Source organism: Gossypium hirsutum, chromosome A01, assembly GCF_007990345.1.
Source record: "Gossypium hirsutum isolate 1008001.06 chromosome A01, Gossypium_hirsutum_v2.1, whole genome shotgun sequence".
NCBI lineage: Eukaryota > Viridiplantae > Streptophyta > Magnoliopsida > Malvales > Malvaceae > Gossypium > Gossypium hirsutum.
In genome coordinates, this window is record NC_053424.1 from 80,767,009 (window position 1) to 80,773,364 (window position 6,356).

The following is a 6,356-nucleotide window of genomic DNA, read 5'->3' on the forward strand; positions in this document are numbered from 1 at the left end:
TTAGTAAAGATGGAATGATTATGATCATGTCTTGCTTTTGTATGTTTTAAGTGCTCAATTATGCCATGTTAGGTGCCCTTGAAGCCATATATGTGTTTGTGCAAATAAGGGTGGCAATTGGCTCTGAAAATAGCCTTGTATTTGTCCACACGGGTAGACACACATGCATGTGTCAAGGCCGTGTTTGACACACGGTCAGCCCTATGGGTGTGTGATCCGACCGTGTGTCCCCTGCACCCTAATTAGGTAAAACAGAATGCCCAATAGTAAACACACAAGTAGAGACATGGCCGTGTGTCTCAGCCGTGTGAAGGACACGACTTTAACACATAGGCGTGTGACTTGGCCGTGTGCACCTATTTTGCTGATGATGTCATAAACAGAGAGTTACACGGGCGTGTGTGACCACTCGGCTTACCCACACGGGCGTGTAACTCCCCAAAAGAAGAAAATTTTCTAAGTGTTGTAAAAGTTTTGATAGTTCTCGATTTAGTCCCGAACCACACCCAATGTATGTTTTGGGCCTCGAGTTCATTCTCGTAGATCGCAGTCATACTACAGTTTTTAGTTTACCCTAACTATAGTATTTTAGTACAGTCTATGTAACACCCAAAACCCGATCTAGACGTTATGGCCAAACTTGAATGTCATATTGAAGTGTTTTTCGAAAAATATAATTTCGTAGAAAATTCGTTCTATATTAAAATCTCTTTGTGATCTTAACGAAAAATTAAAATATCTCGTTCATTGTTAAAACGCAAGTCGTTTAAGAAAAATGTTAATCATATTAGATTACTATTACACTTTAAAACATTTTTTGTTGCAGAAGCTTTTAAAGTATGTTGCGTGAACGTGGTGCTTTGAAAAGCATTTATCTTTTTGAAAATTCACGTCTTACTTCTAACAGATATAATTCAAAATAAATAAAATCCCAAGTTAAAAGTTAAAAATTTTAAGAGGCCTTATTCCATAAAAATAAATAAATTTAAATTACTTATAAATTAAAAATCCAATATAAAGGCATGAGCGGATGTGTGGCCACCTTCGAGTCCCTCGTAGCACCGATCCGCCTAAGGATTACCTGCGCAGATAAGCAGAAAGGGTGAGTTTATGAAACTCAATGTGTAATCCCTTAATAAACAAGCAGTAAGTCGTATAATAGGCAATTACAGTCTGAGCCTAAACCTGTTTCAGTAACAGTTTAATTTCATTTAAGGCCTTAGCCCATTACAGTATTAGTATTAGTATAGAATGCAAATAAAAATCCTACCCATCCAGCCTCTACACTCCACTTTGTCCAGCCTTACACTCCATGTGGGAATAAAATCAACCCACCCATCCCTACACTCCAAAAATAGCACCGGTTGTGGCACTAAACAGTGGTTGCAGTAGAGCTGCCAGTACAGTACAGTTCCTCCAATCACTAATAAACCTGTCCCCATGCAACATATCATAATATCATACATGTATGCAATATATATAAAATGGCATGCTCGATTACTGTCATACATACATAAGGGCATAATAGTCTTTTATCAAATTGGGGTCTAGGTATACTTACCAACCCAACAGTAGGTCCACAGTCGTCTCGGGCGACCCGTGCCTTAATAGTCAAACAGTGAAAATGGGCCCAAGGCCCATAATGAAGGCCCATGTGGGCCCACATGCCCGTGAGGCCCACTAAGCCCAAAAATGGCCTTGGCCTTGTGAACTACACAGCCTGGCCCAATAATCTCTACACGTCCGAGTAGTTTACCTGTGTGGGCCTATGAGCCCGTGTGGCCCACATGGCCCATTCCGACCCAACGTGGCCCAAAATGGCCTAAGCCCATGGAATCGCTCATGGTAGCCTCTACGATCAAATGCTCACATTTATTCGTTCAGACTACCAGACAAGCGGGCACACACTCGTGTAGTGTCGACAGTCACCTATTCCAGCTTGTGCAGATTTACGATAATAGCAGTGTGGTTACACACCTGTTCCCGAATGGTTACAAGTAGAATTCAGCTAGCAAACAAAACAACAAATCAAAGAAAGAAAAAGAGAAAAAAGAGCAATAGTTACCGAAATGGAGAGCAAAAACAACACAATTTTTGCACTAAGAGCCTATGACCGAATTGGCATAATGGAATTCCCACATTCGGCAAACTACTCCCACACACCTCTACCTCCCTTAATTCTCTCCTAAAATTTACCTACACAACTCCCTCATCCCCCAAACACCCCAACCGCCCACTAGCTTCAGAGTTCCATTGATATTCAATCTCTTACACAGCACAATAGCAAGGTAAAACACCCAGTGCACATACCAGGATTCGAACCTCAAACCCCTAGGAACAATCCACACGCCCCTATCCCTTAGATCAGTAGGCCTTTTATGACATGATTTCCCCATAATTATTTAAAACCTACTGTCTAGAACCAAGTGTTTTATTCAATTAATACAAAAATTTTTGCTAAAGCCAAGGTTTGAACCCAGGACTTCTCACACTTCTCAAGACCCTTAACCACTAAAGCAAGTAAGTATTTATGCAACACAATATACAAATTAACAACGTAAGATTTGGAGCGTTACAACTCTACCCCCCTAAAAGAAAATTTCAGCCTCGAAATTTACCTAGTCGAAATAGATGAGAGTATTATTGTCACATCGCCTCCTCGGGTTCCCACATGGCCTCCTCTGAGCTGTGATTATGCAAATGTACCTTAACCAGAAGGATGGACTTCTTCCTTAACACTTTTACATCATGCTCTAGAATCTGAACTGGCTCCTCCTCAAAAGTTAGATCTGGTCTAACCTCAATCTCCTCAGTCGAGATAATATGTGTAGGATCAGAGCGATAATGCCTCAGCATGGAGATGTGGAACACATCGTGAATCCGGTCCAACTCTGGAGGTAACTCAAGTTGATAGGCAACTGGTTCCACACATTTCAGTATGCGGTAAGGCCCAATGAACCTAGCGCTTAACTTCCCCTTCTGTCCAAACCTCAATACCTTCTTCCATGGTGAGACCTTGAGAAACACTAAGTCCCCCACAGAATACTCAATCTCCTTACGCTTCAAATCCGCGTATGACTTCTGTCTGTTAGATGCTGCCTTCAGTCGATCCCAAATTAGTCTAACTTTATCCTCAGTATCAGAAATCAATTCAAGGCCCAGAACACGCCGCTCGTCCAATTCAGTCCAACACAAAGGAGTACGATACCTACGACCATATAACGCCTTGTATGGTGCCATCTGTATGCTAGACTGATAGTTGTTGTTATACGCAAACTCTGCTAACGGCAAGTAATCCTCCTAACTGCCTCAAAAATCTATAACACAACTTCTTAACATGTCCTCTGGTATCTAAATCACCTTATCTGACTGACCATTTGTCTGAGGATGGAACATAGTACTGAAGTCCAACCTTGTACCCAAAGCCTCATGTAACTTCTTCCAGAACTGAGACGTGAAGCAAGGATCTCTATCTAATATTATGGAAACCGGTACCCCATGCAGTCGCACTATCTCAGACACATACAGTTTAGCCAGCTTCTGCAATGAGTACAGACTGGTATGAAATGAGCTGATTTGGTCAATCGATCCATGATGACCCATGCTGAATCCTTCTTAGCAGGCGTTAGGGGTAGCCCACTAGCGAAGTCCATAGTCACTCTCTCCCACTTCCAAAGTGGAATCTTAACTAGCTGAAGTAGCCTTGAAGGTAACTAATGTTTAGCCTTGACCTGGTGGCAAGTCAGACATTTACTCATGAAGTTGATAACTTCACGCTTAAGACTTGGCCACCAATATAACTCACGAAGGTCTCGGTACATCTTATTCCTACCGGGATGCATAACATAAGGGCTACTATGCGCCTCTTGCAGTATAGACTGCCTCAAATCAATATCCCTCTGTATACAGACTCTCCCAAGGAAACACATTACCCCTTTGCTATTTAGTCCAAAATCTGAAGTTCCTCCACTCTCAAGCTGTTGGAACCGAGGAACCAATGACTCATCCTCCAATCGTTTACCCTTAATCTACTCAATCCACGTCGGTTTAACCTGAAGTTTGGCCAACAGACTACCATCATCAAATAAGCTAAGATGAGCAAACATTGCCTTCAGATCCGTCATAGCCCTACAGCTCAATGCGTCAGCCACCACATTGGCCTTACCAGGATGGTATTCAATCTAACAGGCATAATCCTTAAGCAACTCAAGCCATTTATGCTGCCTAAGATTTAGCTCCTTCTGAGTGAGGTGATACTTGAGACTCTTGTGATCCGTGTAAATGAGACACTTCTCACCGTACAGGTAATGCCTCTAAATTTTCAGTACGAATACAATCGTAGTCAACTCCAAGTCATGCGTCAGATAATTTGCCTCATAAGTCTTAAGCTAGCGAGACACATATGCCACCACTTTACCCTCTTGCATCAACACAGATCCCAAACCAATGTGTGATGCATCGCTGTAGGCAGTAAACTCGTTCCCAATTTCTGTCTGTATCAAGATAGGGGCCTCAGCCATAACTTTCTTAAATTTCTCAAAAGTTTCTAGTTGAGCATCAGTCCAGTTAAACGACACACCCTTACACAACAACTTAGTCAGAGGTACAATAATCAATGAAAACCTTTCAACAAACCGTCTATAATACCCTGCCAGACCCAGAAAACTTCGAATCTCAAATACCGCCTTAGGCGGCTTCCAATCCAGAACAGCCTCAATTTTTCAAAGATCAGCCCTAATCCCATCAGCAGATATCACATGGCCCAAAAATGTTACCTCTCGTAACCAGAACTCACATTTACTAAACTTGGCATATAGTTGTTTCTCTTTCAAAATCTGCAGAACAAATCGGAGATGTGTATCATGATCATCTTCAGTTCTCGAATACACCAAGATGTCATCTATAAAAACCACTACGAACTGATTCAGATAGGGCTGGAATACTCGGTTCATCAGATCCATAAAAGTCGTTGGTGCATTCGGCAATCCAAATGGCATCACTAGGATCTCGTAATGACCATAACGAGTCCTAAATTCTGTCTTGTAAACATCAGCCTCCTTGACTCTCAGTTGATGGTACCCCGATTGGAGATCAATATTAGAGAAGACCGAAGCTCCTTGAAACTGGTCGAATAGATCATCAATTCTCGGTAGGGGGTACTTATTCTTAATAGTCAATTTATTCAGTTGTAGGTAGTTGATGCACATACGCAGGGATCCATCATTCTTTTTCATAAATAAAATCGGTGCTCCCCATGGAGACACACTAGGTCAGGCAAACCCTCGATCTAGTAAGTCTTGAATCTGAGCCTTAAGCTCTATTAGCTCCTTCGGTGCCATTCTATAAGGGACGATAGACACTGGAGCTGTACCAGGCAGAAGCTCTATCCCAAATTCAACTTCACAGTTTGGAGGTAACCTAGGTAGCTCATCGGGAAAAACATCCGAAAAGTCTTTAACTATTCTGATATCTTTAACGAAAAAAGCCTCAGAATCAGAAATATCGATGTAGGCTAGATACACCTCACAACCCTTACAAACCAACTTCTCGGCCCTTAGTGCAGGAATCACATTTGACAAATAATTGTGACGCTCCCCAATTACCACTACCTTATTACCTTCCGCAGTTTTCAGTACCACCCGTTTAGCAATGCAATCCAAATTCACTTGATATTTAACCAGCCAGTCCATACCCAGTATTAAATTGAATTCTCTGAAAGGGATTTCCATTAAATCCTCCAAAAAGATAGTTCCTTGAACCTCAAAAGATATATCTCTGAACAATTTATTTACCTTCACTGACTGCCCTAATGAACTCAACACAATGACCTCATTGGTAGTGCTCTCAACCATTATACCCAAAGTTCCAGATATAGTGCATGCTATATAAGAATGTGCAAACCCAACATCAGTCACTGCAGTATAAGGAGCATTATGGATAAAGAATGTACTCGTATCTCGGTGACGTGCAGCACAAACCAGTACTGGCTTCTTTACTTCAGTATGGCCAGCACCTCTTCCCGGTGCTCCACGACCACGGCCCATACCATTTCCACATCTGGCTTGACCAAGGCCTCTCGATGGCTGCTGAACACCTTTTGGTGGCTGAACAGTACCATACTAGTAGCTTGCATCTGATCGGGCCTTCGTGGACAATCTCAGACACAGTGCTCTAATGATCTGCACCTCAGACATGCCCCAAACCTTTTCCAGCATTCGCCCTGATGGCGTCTCCCACAATTTGCACAGGCTACGGTCTAGTAGCACCAACAGGGGCCCCAACTCTGACCGGGCCAGCAACTCTGGCCTTTTTCTTAAGCCTCACAAATGAACTTGAGGGCTCCAAATCCCTGTTGT